This window comes from Dipteris shenzhenensis, chromosome 30 (genome assembly GCF_047967505.1).
Source record: "Dipteris shenzhenensis isolate YYH24624 ecotype China chromosome 30, Dip_SZ_1.0, whole genome shotgun sequence".
In the NCBI taxonomy this organism is placed as follows: Eukaryota; Viridiplantae; Streptophyta; class Polypodiopsida; order Gleicheniales; family Dipteridaceae; genus Dipteris; species Dipteris shenzhenensis.
Genome location: NC_141625.1, coordinates 26,672,675 through 26,690,873, shown reverse-complemented (window position 1 = coordinate 26,690,873; position 18,199 = coordinate 26,672,675). Strand labels below are relative to the sequence as shown.

Genomic DNA, 18,199 nt, shown 5'->3' with positions numbered 1-18,199 from the left:
TGAACAAATATGAAAAAAATGTAAATGTTTAAATCATAGGGGTATTTAAATACATGCTTGCTTGCTCATCCTACATTAGCTGCTATAATGAAGGTACCCCCTGAGCATCAACCTTTCTTGGGTACCAAAAATGCCGGTAGTCCTACAAAATAATTCCAAAATAATCACTTTAGGTCAGTTTATCCCTTTATCATTGGACGCAATGGTGGACAAGTCTTTGCATATAGGCAAAAATAGAAATATAGAATCTCCATTTGAGATTGATTGAACCTTTTAATGGGGTCAAACTTTGAAATTTAAGAAACGACCAAGGATAAAAGCGTTGAGATGATGAGGGATAACCTATTAAACGACTCTCTCTCTCTCTTTCTCTCTCTCTCTCTATATATAGTTTTCAATGAAATAGCTTGCTACAATCATGACAATTATAAAATCACGTCAAGTACAAGCCATGATGTACTACTTGTTGAAGTATCCCTCCGAACTAACAAATATTTTTAGTTAAAGACATCATAGACTAAGAGATGTCATGATCAAGAGTACATTTTCTTAAAATTAAAAAGAGGGAAGATAACTTGTGATTCCCTAGGCTTATCTTGTTGCATATTCATCATTGTTTTGTATTCACATAGTGTTAAAAAACATGTTTTAGTTATAGCTTAGCAACCATGGCATTGGTGCACGTTGCTTGGAATGTGAAAGCTTTCAAATATTTGATGTAGGGTTGGCCTACATATTGTTGTACAAATGTGATTTGAAATTAAATGTTCATGTAAGCACTCTTTCCTCTTCTCAAAGAGCGCTCACATGCAAATTTTGATTTCTTAGGCTTGTTGCATATAGGTCTTGATTGCAAAAGTAAGAGGATGGATCTATGTGACACATAGTTGCTGAAAAGAAAGGATGCTAGGAAAGACATGAAGTGGGGGGCATGTGATACTCTTTTTAGCAATGTCGTGATGGTAGAGTCCTCAATACAACATTTCTCATGTTTTGCCCTTTGAAAAGAATTCTTTCTTTTGCTTGCTCTTACTTTTCAAAATCTTAAGTCCATCCTCTCTCTCTCTCTCTCTCTCTCTCTCTCTCTCTCTCTCTCTCTCTCTCTTTGCCCCTTTTCCTTTCTTCCTCATGACATACTTTTTTTGTGGGAGGGAGGGGTAAGAGGCCATCTTTTATCAACAGGGCGGCCAACCCTAAAAGAGGACAAGTACAAAATTGCGAGATTTCTCACTTCACAGTAGTGAAAAACATAAAAACTTAACTATCAATTAATTGGATTGCAACAAATATTACGGAGAGGGCTGGAGGGTTTGTGCAAGATGTGGTCTTTGCAATTATATTGTTGATTTCTCGTGCTTTTTTTGGAAATAGTCGATGGGGAACTGGGACGTGTGAGCCTTACTCAAAGCTTCATCACCTTCTTAAACTTCCCTACCACTATGAATGTACAGCTCCAAATCAAACCATGGTCATAATCACTTCTATTTCTCATTCCATCGAAATCCTATGCTAAAACCAAATGGAGTACAAAACCTGCACTCTTCACATGTCTGACGAGAAGCACTAATCAGTATTGGGAAGGAGTAGACTCTAGATGCTTGACATATTTGATTTGGGAAAGGAGCCACGGTACTAGAAGGGGAAACACTTGAAGGGGCCGTCTAAACCGGGAAGCACTGATCAGAAAGGAAAGGGATAAACACCATAGATGCTTGCTTGAAGGGGATATTTCTAGATATTACCAAAAGCGCTTGGTTTAACTAGGGAAACTGGAAACAAGTTGAATACATTCAAGATGCTTGCCCTAGCAAACTAAAAGTTGAGAGAGAGAGAGAGAGAGCGAGAGAGAGAGAGAGAGAGAGAGAGAGAGAGAGAAGAAGAGGAATCTTAGAGAGAGAGAGAGAGAGAAGAAGAAGAGACAGAGAGAGAAAGGGGGAGAAAATGATGGCCAAAATTTCAAAATTACTAAAATTAGATTTTCGCTTCTTAGAGAAATGACCATTGTTTAAGGCCTAGCCCAGGGGCAAGCCAAAAAATATTCGAAAGGTAGACCGTAGCAGTGTTTCGAGTGAGGAGTTAGAGAAGGGGAAGATTTGGAGGTACTAACAACCCAAAGTGCGTCTATTAAGAGAGAAGGGCCCTGTAAGCAAGATCGTATGTGAGGTGGGACCGTGGATTTTGGAAATACAACCGAAAGTGCGGTTTTTTAATTCAAAAACAAAAAAACAAAAAATCGGAGTCTGGCCAGCTGGCGAATATTGATCTGGAAGCTGAGTGGAAAGCCCGAGGCCCGTCGTGGTTCGGGATTTGGTGGGCCCCGCAACCCATATCACTTGTGGCCACCTGATTGGCTTCTGGAACACGTGGGTCGATATATGATCCGCCTTTGACGGCGGCCGTTAAATTTGACGGCGTCCCTTTTCTGTCTCCGCCTCGCCGGCAACGATTTTGCTGGGCGATTCACGTTTGAACGATTTTGTTGGGCGATTCCCTTTGAACGATCTTGTTGGGCGATTCATTCATTCCGGCGGTCCAACTCTCGTCCTTTCGTCGATTTCCCGGCACAGTCTCGGCTTCGCTTCCTTCCCCAATCCGCTCGTTTCTTCTGGTGATTTCGGCCCCGATCTTTGCTAGAATCCGGATCACTCCATCGCCTTCCATCACCAAAACGTGAGTCTTTCTTTTTCATCTCCCCTTAGCTCTCTGTGTCCCTGGTCCTGGTGCTTGATTCCGTTCTTGGGCTATACCTCTTTGGGCGTCCTTCTACCGTTTCCACGGTCAAATACAGCCGGACTTGGCCACTTAAAGTACTCAGAGGAGTTGAACTGTTTTGATGCAATATGCTTTCGATGTGTTAGAGCTATCTTGATCTATAGAGTTTTACACTTGCTCTTCCAAGCTCGTAGAATTGGAGATTATATTATATATTATATACGGTTGCCTTTCTGCAAATCACCATGCCTTTGATCCTGTGCTGTCATCCATTGCCATCTCTGTGGTGAGGTATGTATGATAGAAGCTTGGATGGTAGGAAGCTTGCATAGTAGCCATGAACTAGAGACACAAGTTTTGCCTCTGAGAAATTCTTTTGACCAAGTGGTCAGGACTTTTTTGAATGTCCACTCTTAGCATAAAAATGCTTGCTGCGAGTGCTCTTGAGATGTAGGTCTTTAGCCATAGTTGCCCTCTTGTTCTCTAGATTCCTGTAGAGCCTTTTGACAGAGTCGACCGTAGATTTCTGTACAGAATGGCTTTGATTTCGGCTCCGACTTATGTGAGTTCTGAGCTGACATTGATGGGGCATTACGGTCTGCTCTGCTCTGCAATATCCGGGGAATTCCTTGCATGTCTTAATGCTTCTTTGAGGATAACTTGTCTCAAGTGATTTAAACAACGGTTTGAGTTGGGTAGCTTTTCTTGGCTCACGTTGGGATGTCAGACGGAGAAAGAATCAGATGGAACTGGTGTTCTGTTGCATCCGAGAGTGGAAATTTTGAAAAAATGAATCGAGATGGAAATTTTGAAAAAAATATTGCATCGAGGGACTCGTTCCCTAGGGTTTATGTGTGTCTAGCTGGCCGTTATATTTTGATTGTCTCCTTAGTTAGAGCGGGTAATCTCTCTTCCAGAGATGTTTCTGGTTTGAAGTTCAAACTGCTTCACTACTTGCAGGTGCGAAGAAGCCATCGTGGGATCATGAAAGAGCTCTTGCTAAGGGTATCTTTATGCTGCTGAAAGAACCGGTTTGACATTTGTGATGGAAGCCGAGACGTCGTCGAGTCCACGAGATAAGAAGTCCTTGGGAGAAGGGGAAGCGTGGCAGACATTCAACAATGGCTTTTCCAAAGTGCAGAAACTCTTGGACGAGAACAGGGTTCTAATTGGCGAGATAAATCAAAACCACGAGTCAAAGGCCCCAGAAAATCTCACTAGGAACGTGACACTGATAAAGGAACTGAACAGCAACATTGCCCAAGTCGTAGATATGTACTCAGATTTGTCTACGTCGTTTGTAAAGTGTATGGATTCGCATGCGGAGGAAGAATCAGATGGAACTGGTGCCAACGCCGATGCACGGACAGCAGAAACAAGGGCCCTTGCAGCAGGCCACAAAAGAAGCAGGTCATCTGGAGCTCAGTAATTAGTGAAAATGGCGTTCCAATCGCAGTTCTAATGGACTGATCTTTTCTTGGGTTTGCTTTAGTTTGAGCAAGAGAACTAGGCAAAAAGTAGAAATGTACTCGGGAAGCTTTTCCTGTTAGTCGGACTATTATGTGGGAGTCTCTCTCTCTCTCTCTACATGGTCATCATTATCATTCGGTCTCCACAGTTATCTTCATAGCATGAATGTTGGTGTGCTTTGTGTGTTTTCAATAATATCCTTTGAGTAGATCTCATCCATGTTATAGTGTGCATGCCAGAACATCCTTCGCTTAGATCTCATCCATGTTATAGTCTGTGCATGCTTGTATTAGTTCTTTTTTTTCCTTTGGGGGGCAAGGGTGGGGGGTGCACACACTGTTTTCTTTTAGTGAATCCGTTGACTTAGTTAATGGAATGTACAATTGCTCCAACCATAGTTGGGGAGGGGGTGGTACGCACTCACATACATTTTTCTTTTAGTGAAACCACTCACTTAATTCATGGAATGTATAACCGCTCTAACCATAGTTGGGTGAGGGGGTGGTATAGACTCTCTCTCTCTCTCTCTCTCTCTCTCTCTCTCTCTCTCTCTCTCTCTCTCTCTCTCTCTCTCTCTCTCTTCTTTTAGTAAAACCATTGACTTAATTATAGAATGTACAACGGCTCCATCCATAGTGGGGACAGTTGAAAATAGTGGCAAAATGAGATGTAGAGAATTGTCGCCTAATCATATAGGCATGCGGTGCGTGCACACACATGCGCACGTACACATAAATGCACATCCCATGCCCATGCTTATCCCCATCCCTATGCGGCGCACATGCACATGCACCTACGCACTTGCACGCGTGCGCGCGCACACACACACACGCATGCTCATGCTCTCTTTAATTTACTTGATGTTTACAAGGAATGCTCTTATAGATAGCTCCAAGAATTCCAATATTGGATTCTTTCTTTACAAGTGTGTTTTGTTCTAAAAGCATTTGAAGATAAATACTACAAAATGTTTCTCACTACATGTTTCATTCATCAACACGCATGTGTGCTCACGCATTGGGGTGTTCACCTCAGAAAATTTAGTGTGCCACACGTATTTAAAAGGAGGGGTATTCTTATCCAACTTTTTAACAATTTTAAAAAAGATTACAATAATAGTAGGGGCTTTTTAATTTGACTTTAGAAAAAATTCACTTAGTTTATTGGGTTGTTTTTATTGAGAGAAAAATTTAGTCGAGGGGTTTTTGAAACGGCCCCTGAATGCATGTGATGCAAAGGGTTTCTTCCTTAGACGCATGCACGCACAACAATGCACACCATGCACCCATGTCCGCCCCGATCCCCATGTGCACACGTGAATGCGAACTAACACACAAGCACTTGCACAAACAAACACACACTCACTCACATGCACACTCTCTTTGTCTTACTTGATATGTATAAGAAATGCTCTTATATAGAGCTCCAAGGCTTCCAATATTGGATTCTTTCTTTATAACTGCTTTCTTCATTTTCAATACAAAAAGTCCTTACTACTTATATCACTCATTAGTACAAAATGTTCCTCATTATCATCACTTGAAGCTTTAATTAAGCTCTTGCAATGGGTAAACCTAATGAGAGTCAATTGGCTTACTACATATATAGAAGCTAGGGACCTTTCTTCCTTCTTTTTTTCTTGAGGTACGGCTCTAGATGTGTCATTAGAAGGAGAATACACTAGGAAGTTGAATGTAGTTTCAACTTGAAACAGTGTACTATCCCCTAAAGCCCTTGAGGGACTTTAGTATCTTCTTGAACAAAAGCCAGGGTGACTCTAGCAGTTTCAAGGTTTCAAAATCTTCAAAATTTTAGCTAGGTTCATTCTCTTTTTGGTTTTTGGGGGCTGTGTTGAGATATGGTGCCATGTGCACATAATTAGAGGCTAAGGTATGGTATAGGAATGTATTAAAGTAGCCACACTAGGATGTGGACTACATGATGTGGATCGAGGACATCCACAAGTAGAGATGTGGATTAGAGGATCCCACAAGTGTTGACTATTCTAAAGGCTCTCTTTATATAAGAAGCCTATCTTGTATTGTTAAATAGAGATAAACATTTTCTATCTTCCTCTCATGTCTTATGTAGTGTGCTTTGAGCCTCGTTAGTTCTTCCGCTGATCTTGTGTGCACTAGGCTTAGTGGCAATCATGTATTGGATCTTTCACATGGTATCAGAGCATAGGTTGCCCACTAGTCTAGGTAGTTAGGTGAAGAGTTGACCATAGGTTGGTCCACTTGGTTAGGTTTGCCACATGGTAGATAAGACCTGACTCTAGTAAGGTCAAAGATAGCCATGGTTAGGTTATGGGGTTAGTTAAAAGTGCCACATCACCAAGTGCCACTTAAGCACACAACTTCTTGCTAAGCACAGTGTGAGTGCAGCATGTGAATCCCTCTGCCACATCATCAAAAGGCCTCTTCCTCGCGAAAACTTCGACAAGGCATAACTTGTAATCCAGGAAGAATTTGCACATGCTCCAAAAAGGAAAAGTGATCGCCTTTTTGAACTCTACGTGCCTGTAAAGTCAAAATAATTGTTAGCAATTAGACATTGCCATTGAAGAAAAACTAAGCTCTTGGTAAGACCTTTGCAACAAATGCTAAAGCAATGCATGAATACAAAAAGCATGCCGGAAGCACAAGTGCATGAGATGACCATAGCATAGAACATGACATCCACACATAAAGCATTAAGGCACATGGAAGAACAAAGCATCATGCATCATGCTACATTAAGCAAAGAAGAGAACACCATCGACAACATGTATTGAGAAGCAAAAGCCTTTCCACCTTTAGCCTATATTCTTGTAATCAAACGTGACCCACTTGCAAGTAGCTAAGTAAGCACTCAGGGAAGGTATTGACATGTAAAAGCCACACTTGACCACCTTAAGTAGCAATGTATGCACTAAGAGGAGGTGATGGATTTATAACGTACATCTGACCACCTTGCAATAGCCAATGGATCATGGCACCAAGGGGAGGTGTTGAGATATGGTGTCATTTGCACATAACTAGAGGCTAAGGTATGGTATATGAATGTATTAAAGTATCCACCCTAGGATGTGGACTACATGATGTGGATTGAGGACATCCACAAGGAGAGATGTGGATCAGAGGATCTCACAATTGTTGACTATTTTAAAGGATCTCTCTATATAAGAATCCTATCTTGTATTGTTGAATAGAGATAAGCATTTTCTATTTCCCTCTCATGTCTTATGTAGTGTGCTTTGAGCCTCCTTAGTTCTTCCAATGATCTTGTGTGCACTAGGCTTAGTGGCAATCATATATTGAATCTTTCACAGGCTGATGAGAAGGAAAATACACAAGGAGGTTGAGTGTAGATCCATCTCTTGATTAATTACTATTTCTCATATGTTGGGGATGCAAGGGGTTGGGTTGCATTGAGAGATTGGGTGAGAATGATGTCCAATTCCCTCAAGCCCATAGGGACTTTCATATCTTCTTTTTAAAAAGCCTATTTGGGTTTGTTGAAAACATGAGGAGATACAAATGTACATAAGGCTCTTTTGTTGGGAATTCACAATATCCACATGCATATTTATGGAATGGGTAAACAATATGTAAATTTTGTAAATTTATTGATGTAGGGATATGTTAAATGTGAGATTTTGAAAAACATTAGAGAGAGAAATTTTAAATGTGTGCTTCTAAAAAAATTTGACAAAAATTTTGCAATTTTTGATAGGGATGTGCCATGGTGAGTGCAAGAGGAACAATATATGAAGGTGAAAAATATAGCTCAAAAGACAACATAGAAGGATGTTGTCGGTTATTCTCTTTTCAATATATACCAAGGTTTTTTTCTTATGTGAGCCAGGGTAGCCAATATGTTCATAGGGTCTCAGATCATTTTCAATTGAGAGGAGGTCAGTGCGAAGTATGTATGAGGAAAGAAACATAAGAGGTTTGATTGTAAAAGGGTCAGAGATAACCATTCCATGGGATTTGGGCTTGGAAGTGAGTTATAGGGTTCTAAATGGGCAAAGGGTTTAGAAAAAGGTTGAGTTTAGCAAGGTTAATAGCATAGAGATGCTTCTCCATCACCAATTTGAGGACATTAAGGGTTTATAAATCTAATCTAGAAGTTTGGGTGGTTGGGAAAGTGTGTAGGTGTGAGGATTCAGGGGCCAATAAGGGGTACAAGGTTCAAAAGAAGTGTTAAGGATTGAGTTTGGGAATAGATGAGGGAGTTTGGGTTGCAATGGAGAACTGAAAGGGAGAGGAGGAGAAAGAAGAGAGAAGGGATGCCAATAGCTAGAGAAGGGAATATGACAAGAGGAGTGGCGATGAGGAAAGAGTGAGAGAAGAGTTGGGTTGCAAGGTCAAGGGATAGGTTGCAAGGTTGAGGGTATGCTAGTGCATAGTTGAGAGCACAAGGGAGCATGTTCACAAAAAGTTACATGGGCACAATGCCCAAAATGTGTGGGTTCTCATAATGCATAGTTGAGGCATAGGTTGTAGCTTGAGGCCATGCTAGCGCATACTTGAGAGTGTAAGGGAGCATCTACAAAAATGGTTAAATGAACACAATTCTCCAAAAAAGTGTGGGTTCTCACTATTCATGGGGAATTTGTATATGAACCTTAGCAATCTCTTTGTCTAGAGTATTTTTCTTGCCCACACTAGGCCTTTAATGTCCTACATCACTTCACTGATTAGATCTCAATTTGCATGAAAATATGGAGCTAGAATAATGCACTATTCCAATCAGTCTCTTACTAGAATTAACATTCTCTATCTTTAACTTCAAGATACACTTGTGTTGGAATCCAACACCTGGATGCAAATCTATCTTTCATCAGATAAAGAGTCCTAGTTAGAGAGCATTCATCCTGTTTCTATTGACCCGTAGTGAGAGATGTCCTCACACTAGATCCACAAAATAGCCATTGGGCTTATTTTATTATTACAAGTAGAGCTTTGTTGAACACACACACACACATTTTCTATACTTTACAAACACACACATTGGTCCCCATACCCCCGCCCTCACTCCCCACTTATGAATTACACAAAATGAACCCCCCAACCTGAAAGCTTCTTTTTAATACAATTAACCTTTTTAATACCCCCCCCCCCCACACACACACACTCACACACACATTCATTTTGCTTAATAAATATCTCACACACACACACACACAATTTTTTCAGTAAAAAATTCCCCCCTTCTTTTTTTTCGCTTCTATGTTTGGTATTTCTAAAGGTTTTTTTGAAAAGAAAATCATTAATTTTATTGATCCCCCTTCAATTTAGTATATTTCCCCCCCTTTTTCTTTCTTTTTTACATTCTAAATTGTTTCATTTTTTACATTTTAATAAACCCGTATTAAATTTATTTTACATTTCAAAATTATCCCTATCCCTATTATTTTCATTAATCCCTAGTTAATAAGTTTCCCCCCCTTTTTTTGCCCTATTTTTTATTAGTATCCAAAAAACCCTTTTAATATTTTCATTTAAAGCTAATTTTTCCTTTTCCAATCCCTTTTATTTTTTGATTTTAACTAAAACCTCCTTTAAAAATCCCTCTTAGTGGTATTAATAAAAAACCCCTCCAAAAGAAAGTACACCTATAGTAAGCTACCCATTCACCTACCCAACCCCTTACCTTACCATTAATGCATCTTACCTTCCTTTAGTCCTAACTACCCCGTGCACAACTGCATCTAATCCCCTCTTAAGATTTTCGATGTACTCTATATAATAAAATACCATATTTTATCGCTATCAAGTTGGTAACTTGTGCTCTAGGGCACTACTTACAATGTACTACTTAGTCTACCTACAATATTGAGCTAAAATGACCAAAGAATTAAACTATAATTTTTCTTGAATCTTCACGTTGGGAAAAACTAGAAATTTATGGGCATTTTGGCATAAATTAATTGGACACGAAAGCTTTTTCATTATAGTACTTGACTTCTTGGTAGGGACTCTTTATGACCACCAACCAAACACCATTATGCACTGCCACCTTCTTTATGCCCACTGTTTGGCACCGCCACCCTTCCTCTCTTGCATGGATTACTATGAATATGCCTTTGGAGCTTGTTACCCTAACTACATCTGCCACTCAGGTAAATTCATCTTCATCATTACTTTGCCTCACCTCTATTCGTTTTACTTTCCACCTCCACGCTCTTCATTTTCACCCGACCTCCTAGCTACCACATGCTCTCAAAAGCAGCCTCCTTCTATTGCTTCGCTCTTCCTCCCCTTTGGTTGATGCCTCTTTAACCCCCATTTCATGGCATTACTTCTCGACCCCCCCCCCGCTTCTCTAAAACTTGGAGTACCTACTTTCTCTTCGCTTCAACACAACAGTTATCTCACAAGCTCTATGATGGCTTCATGAGTGCAATCTTCTTCTCTAGGACTCCACAGGTGTGCCTTTTGCTTGCATTGGTCGTTTCTCTCAGGTCCTGGTGCATTTTTTCCTTATTGCGCACAGCTTGATATACTTGGTCTAAGTGTCTTGGAACTGATTAAGCGTCACAACTTCTCCCACTAACTTTGCCTTTTTTATGACACTATCAACACCTTGCTTTTTATAGTCTTGTCTGCTCTGAAAGCAGTATGGTTTGGACTTTGATTTCAATTGTCACATCTTGGCACCTTATTTGTTGTAATTTTATGGTTCGGTACTACGTGGTTGCATGCCTCCAGTTTGATCATTCCTTGTTTCTTAGCTCTCTTAACAATCCCTCCTTTTGTGACAAGCTCCTAGTACTTTGTCGTTCATCATTGTTTGCTCCTAGCTCCCTTTCACACCTTCACTACTCTCTCTGGTTTACTAGAGCCCTGGCTTATTTGGGCTTATGATAGCTGTGTTGTGTACTTTTGACATACCTACTGCTCTTCTTTTGTGCACTTGGCTTGTTAAGGCTCTCTTTCGTGTCCCTTCTCTTCCTTTACTCGGTGCTCGACTTACTTTGTGATGGCTCCACAAACATAGAGACTCTTGGCTTCCCTTCTTTGGTCTGATAGCCTTCTCTTCATCGGTCTTCCTCTCCGCTTGGCTTGGACTGCATCGCTCGTGCTGGTCCCTACTTCCCTTATTCATCTCTAGCACTTGATAGTCGTTGTAGAGACATAGATTTTGGCTTTTTACACTTATATATGATTTGTAAAGTTATATGCTCATTTACCCCTTCTATTGATTTATTCATTTACCCACTTACAATTACTTAGCCTTTACTCTAACTCCTCCTTCTCCCTTTTATTTTTTTGTGAATTTCCCCCATATATTTGTTTATTTATTTTCTTGTTGATAAGGTTATATAATTATACCTATATATAGGCATATTTAGAACTATGTCTACATCTGATTAATAACACAATTTCTTTTATTGAACAAACTTTTTTTAATTTTTATTGCTTATAGCACCTCCTTAGTACATATATATATATATAGTTATCTCACGTCTCATCTTTAATTTATGCTCTTCATTGACGTAGAATACAAGACTCATGGTTCTCCCTCCTCATAGTTGTAGAATGAAATCTAATGCCTTAAAGGATGTGAGATGTGGTATGATGCTCAAAGTAGACCAATAGTGTTGTGGCTATTTTTGATTGTATGCAATATGATGTGGAATAGTATTGTGGCTGTTTTTGATTGTATGCAATATAATGTGGAGTACACAATGTGAAATAAGAGGGCATATGGCCCATAGTTGAGGTGGAAATCTCTCATTTTCACCCCCTCCACATGGGGTTCCCATGAATGAGTTAGCTAGAAGGTTGTGCATACTCCAAGTAATAGTAATAGGTGTGCATACTCCAAGTAATAGTAATAGCTAGAAGGTTCTTCATAGTCCCAAATATACTTTTGACCTCATCCTACTTTTACTATTACTAAGATACGACACAACCACACACACACACTTTTTCATTTGATCATCTCATCACACACACACACACTCTCTCTCTCTCTCTCTCTCTCTCTATATATATATATATATATATATACATATATATACTCTCTCTCTATTTCTATATACTCTCTCTCTTCCTACACTCTCTCTCTCTCTCTCTCTCTCTCTCTCTCTCTCTCTCTCTTGAAGGGGCAAATTGATGTGTGTGTGTGTGTATGCCTATGGGCTTGGAGTCCTATGCAAGGAGTGTGTGAGTGTAGGTGTGCTAGAAGGTTCTAGTGACTTGGCAGTTAGGTATGTTAGGTTGGTGTGATGTGTGAGTGATCATAGGAGGTGACTGATTGAGAAAATCATGGAGATGATTGTGGATTTGGGATCTACCAACATGGAGGCATTTGCCTATAAATCTAACCACTCTTGAATAAATATTTGTTCATTGTGCCTCATTGCTTTCTCTATGAACCAACATGTGGTATTAGAGCTTGTTGAGAATCCTAGTGACTAGAATGAGAATCCATGAGATTCTTTGAAGATTCCAAGTAGATTCTATCTTCTTTCCAAATGCTTCCCTTTTCTCCTTCTTCCACCATGACCTTGGAAAGCTCAGCTATGCAATGGTTTGAGAAACCCTCTCAGCTAGACCTTCCTTATGCATGGGCAACCTATCTGACCAAAGGGATTAATGGAATTCATCGCCATCTTCATGCACCGCTTCTCTGTCTCATTTGCACCACTACTGCAATGTTGGTCACTATAGTCTACTACTTTGTAATTCCTCTGAGCCATGCCTTCTCTACTACTAGAGCTACCCTCGGTAGAAATATGGAGTGATTCGGTCTAGTAACAAGGGAGAAATTGACAAAAAACCAGTCGATTCAAGAGAAGACAAAGCTTCCTCAGTGGAAGAAGATGTTGCTGCCCTGAGAGATGTAATGCGCCATTTCGCCTATGATTTGTTTTGAGTCTTCCTTACCTACATATCTCTGATTGCGCAGCAAAAGCCCCAAGCATGATGATATTTGAAGTGAGGTATCAAGCCTCCAAAGTTCCTATGTTCTCTACAAGCATTTCTAGTCTATTTTTGAAGTTTTTGATGCTACACTAAATGCTTGAGGAGTGAAAGTACAATTCAAAGATTCAAAGTGTGCCTTTTCAATTCAGATAATGTTCTTTGAATTTCAGTTGATGTTGATCTCTTGACAACATGCCAAGTTCTCAAATTTCTTCAAATGCCAAGAAGACTACAAAGACAAAGTACAAGGTAAAGAAGACCCCAGTTAAGAGGTTGTGGGAGAAGCCAATTGGTTATGGATATGCCAAACAACTAGGATTTTTTGAATTCTTATCTTGCAATTTGCATCTATATGGTCAAGGTGATTTCTTTGTTCAGAAAGATTGATCTTTTGTAAAGGGATTAGACACTGCCATTAAATTGGTAAGACCTTCCCAAATGGCCTCCAAACTCAAAACAGATAAGTTTGAAGGAGAGGGGTTTCACACTTGGCAAACAAAATTGAAATTTATTCTCATGAAAAAGGGAATATGGAAGGTGGCTAATGGAAAAGAAACTAAACCTACAACTAGGGAAGGAGAACCTTCATGGCTTCCTAAAGATGAAAAAACACTAGCTATAATTGCTCTTGGTTTGAGTGATTCTTTTATCCACCATCACATTGATGGATGTGAGACTACTCATGCTACATGGACTCATCTTGAGCATGTTTTTGGAGCACAGGGGAGATGCTCTAAGTTTAGCTTGCTTATCAAGTTCTTTGCCTTAAAATTGGATAGAGGAGAATCCATCTCTTCACATCTAAATTCAATGGAGAGCATTTTGACACAGTTATTAATCTTGATGAAGATATTGTAATTGCCATCTTACTTAGAAGTCTAACTGAAGAATATGGCACTATTGTAACCACACTCACCAATATACCAGAGATAAGTCTAGTGGAAATTGAAGCATCCCTCTTGGAAGAGGAAAGAAAGATCAAACAAAGAAGTGATTACAAAGAAGGGGCATATTTGGCCAAAAGCAACTTCAAGGGAAAGAGCAAAATGAAGTGCAACTTTTGTGGCAAACCTGGATACTTTGAAAAGGAATGTTATGCAAAGAAGAGATGTTCAGCCAATCTTGTTGAAGAAGCAGAGGAAGAAGCAGAGACTGAAGAAGAAGAAGAACCAAAGAATATAAAAGCTCTCACTGCTTACAACACCCAAGTCAATTTTGACAAGGGTGAGGATCCATATGTTTTCTAAGTTGTGTGTGTGAGGTCAATAATGGTTCTCTGCCATGGATAGTCCATCCTTAAATGATTGTTAGTCTTTTGAGATTCTTTTCTTATTGGACTCATTGGGCTTTTCATACATAGTCATTGTCTATCTCCCAATTGTAAACCAAGAATCCTGAGTGAGTCACAGGTTGGGGCCATGTGTGTTGCCACATGATGGTGGGCAAGCCATGGATCATCCCATGTACTACTGCTAACGGATGAGGTCATCAATTTATGGAGGGGAATGAAGGTGCAAATTGATGTGTGTGTGTGTATGCCTATGGGCTTAGAGTCCTATGCAAGGAGTGTGTGAGTGTAGGTGTGCTAGAAGGTTCTGGTGACTTGGCAGTTAGGTATATCAGGTTGGTGTGATGTGTGAGTGATCATAGGAGGTGACTGATTGAAATAATCATGGAGATGATTGTGGATCTAGGATCTACCAACATGGAGGCAGTTTCCTATATATGTAACCACTCTTGAATAAAGATTTGTTCATTGTGCCTCATTGCTTTCTCTATGAACCAACATCTCTCTCTCTCTCTCTCTCTCTCTCTCTCTCTCTCTCTCTCCCCTTCCATTTTCTGGTAGTTTAGGACCCACAAATATGTTTGTTCCTCTTTGCCTCTCACTCTTTCTTGTTTTCTTCTTCCAGTGTGAACTCACAATTGGTATCAGAGCTTTGGGGTTCTTGATCTCCTTCCATAGCATGGTGACGATATCACATGAGTTTTTTGGTCAGGCATTCTTGAGGTACTGAGCCAGGAAACGATGTTGATATCCTGAGACAAAATTTTGACCTAATGTCTTCAATAATGTTGTAGAGGACTTCAAGTCCTACATTTTTTCCTTCTACTTTGTCTCAATCCAAGCTCTTTATCAAAAGATATAGGTTCTACAAAAATAGATGCTTTGGAGAGGAGAAATGATGCCTTTTTTGTGTGTGTGTTGGATCGACTTCTAGGTCACCATTTTGCGATTGGTCTACTCCATCGCATTTAGGATAGCTCAAAACCCCTTCCTACAAGCTTTTATGGGATTCAGAGGAGGATTGAGAGAGCTCTATCTCTCTTTGTAGTAGCAATCATCTCATTTTGTCACCATCCCTATGTGTTGGATCCAACACCATAAATCACCAAATCCAGTTCTGTCTATTCCGGTGGATTTGAGATGGCTTGAAACACTTATCTACAACTTTTCTCGCAAATTTGAGGAGAATTCAGATAGTTGTGAATCTCTCTGTTTTTCGGCATCTCCTTCAGTGTGCAAGTTTCTCCAAAGTTCCAAGACCTTCTCTGTGAATGCCACATGGCAGAGAATGGTCACCCCCTTATGTTTAATTTGCCTAATGTTCGATTTCAAGTCAATTGCAAGGGTCGATTGGCTTTTACTCCCTCACCGCAGATAAGATTTTGGAGTTGTGCGACAGAAAGGAGAAATGGGTAGATTGCATCACTGAGTCCGGATATGCAGTAACGTTCATGTTTTGAGGCAACTCAAGATTTGTTTTATAGCATCATCGGCCATCGCTATGAGACTATGATTTTGGGCATCCCTTATGTAGATCACTCTAGTTGCAGTTTGGCGATGTGTGCTCATTTATGGTTTGCATTGGGTCACAATGGATGCTTTACATGCCATTTGGATGCATTACAGTCCTTGTTGGATGCAATGATAGTAGGCCTAGATTGCCTTGTGGGATGCTATTTTGATGGATGCTTTACACATATATGCTATTTTATGTTGAGGGATTGCTTTGACACATTGCAGTTGATGCACTGATAGTGCTATGTTCTCTTGGATGAGATATTGTTGATGTATATTCCCATAGATGGTGTTTATGCTTGAGGCATTTGCACTTATTCACATTTGGATTGCCATTGCAGTTGGTGTTTTATTTTGGTCCAGATTTGCTCATATGGATGCATAGTATATGCATATGATTCAATTGCATTTTGATGCTTTGAGCTTTGAGTTTTGGCGATATTGCACTCTGTTGTGCCATACACATTTGGGTGCACCTAGTATTTGGTGTGACTCTTTCTTGCAGGCACTAACATTTGGGATTTTGCTTTATTTGCATCACGGCATCATCTTCCATGTATGAAAAGGCATTTTCCAATGTTAAAAGTGAGACAAACTTTTCTTTATGGAAAGAACATGTAAGGGATGTGCTTATTTAAAAGAAGCAGATTAAACCCTTGGAAGCGATTGTAGCTAAGCTTGCAACTATTTGTGCGGATGATTTGGATGCATTTGCAAAGACTATTGTTAGATGATTGGGATGAGTTGGATGCATTTGCGAAGTCTACTATTAGAATTCATCTTGCAGAGTTAGTTTATTTCATAGTAGTAAATGAGAAGGCTACAAAAGATTTATGGAAGAAATTATGTGCCACTTATGAGAAGGAAACTACCTCTAATAAAGTTTACCTCATGAAGAGGTTGTTTGAGCTGCATAAGATGAAGGAATGGTTCTCCATTTCTTCTCACTTGAATGAAATCAATATTATTTTTAGTTAACTTCAGGCTCAGAAGCTGATTTTTGAGACAAAGATGATTTTTTGGACAAAGACAAAGGCAATATTCCTCTTATGTTCATTGCCATCCTCATGGGATACCTTTTGTATAGCTATCAGTAACTTTGCACATGGTGGAGTACTAAATTTTAATGATGGTGTGGGTAGCTTATTGGCCAAGGAGATTAGATAGAAGTTTATGGAAGGCAACAAGCAGGATGCAACCTTAAATGTGCAAAGGGAAGATCACATTCCAGGGGGAAATTCCAAGAAAGAGGGAAGTCTTGTAGCAAATCCAGGGCATAGAACATTGAGTGTTATTGTAGGATCTGGTTAGTTTCTTGTCCTCATGGTGGGGAGAAGATTCAACTCCAAGGTTGATGGAGGGGTAAAAAGGCTAGTGCCATGCGGCACTATTTCATGCATGCTTCTACATGGATCTTCAAAGGCAACCTTGTCTCGACTCTTCGAGCTCATTTGAAGGTCTTAGCCCTATCAATTTGGAACTCCTCCATGAGACTCGGAGTGCTTGACTGTTGGCAGTCATTGTGGAGCTGCGGCATGACTTCTTGCTCTCTCTACTTGAGTCGGTACCGTCTCTCCTTCAGGCTGATATATAAGCTCTTGTTTTGTCACATAGAGTCAAGAGGTTGATAGCTACTTTGTGTGTGGTCGTTTGTGCTCTTTGTGAGCCTATGACTATGTAAGCCTTTGTGGCTCGTTGCTTACAATTTTGTAAACCTCCACAACAAGCCCAGTAGTGGATACATGGAGGTTTCTAAGTCTTTTTGTGAGACTACTGAAGAATTAGACTATTACCGTTTTTACATTTTATGTGAACTTCTTCCTTAGATGGTTTATAGTCTTTCATATCTTCTTAGTTGTGGTCTATCTTGCATGCACTTTCTACTATCACTTTAAGTCCAACAGTTATCATTGTGACAAGAAGGGCCATGTGAAAAAGGATTGCTACAAACTAAAAAGAGAGCAAAAGGAATCTAAGAAAAAGAATGCAAATTGGGGTGCAAATAAGAAGAGAGCCCAAGGGAGGACAAAGGAAAAGTGAAGATCAAGGAGATCAATGCAGTCATCACTAATGATAGTGAAAATGGCATTCTTTTCATGTCTAGTCTACCTGCACAGCTGCACCACTTTAGATGATGCATATTCCCAGGAGTGGATTTTGAATTTTGGTGCTTCATTCCATGTTACTCCCCATAGGGAATGGTTCTCCACTTATGACAGTGGAAAGACAGGTTGTGTGCATCTTAGAAACAATTATGCATGTGACAAAGTGGGAGCAGGTGGGAGCAGGT

The 18,199-nt window shown here is 40.0% G+C and overlaps 1 pseudogene across 1 annotated transcript; it reads left to right on the top strand.

Annotated features, from left to right (window-relative positions):
• The first annotated feature begins 2,411 nt into the window (after positions 1 to 2,411).
• LOC147881904 (protein ELF4-LIKE 4 pseudogene) lies at positions 2,412 to 4,270 on the top strand (annotated as a pseudogene). Its single transcript, XR_015543965.1, has 2 exons — positions 2,412 to 2,670; positions 3,673 to 4,270. The product of XR_015543965.1 is annotated as a protein ELF4-LIKE 4 pseudogene (transcript).
• The last annotated feature ends 13,929 nt before the right edge of the window (positions 4,271 to 18,199 follow it).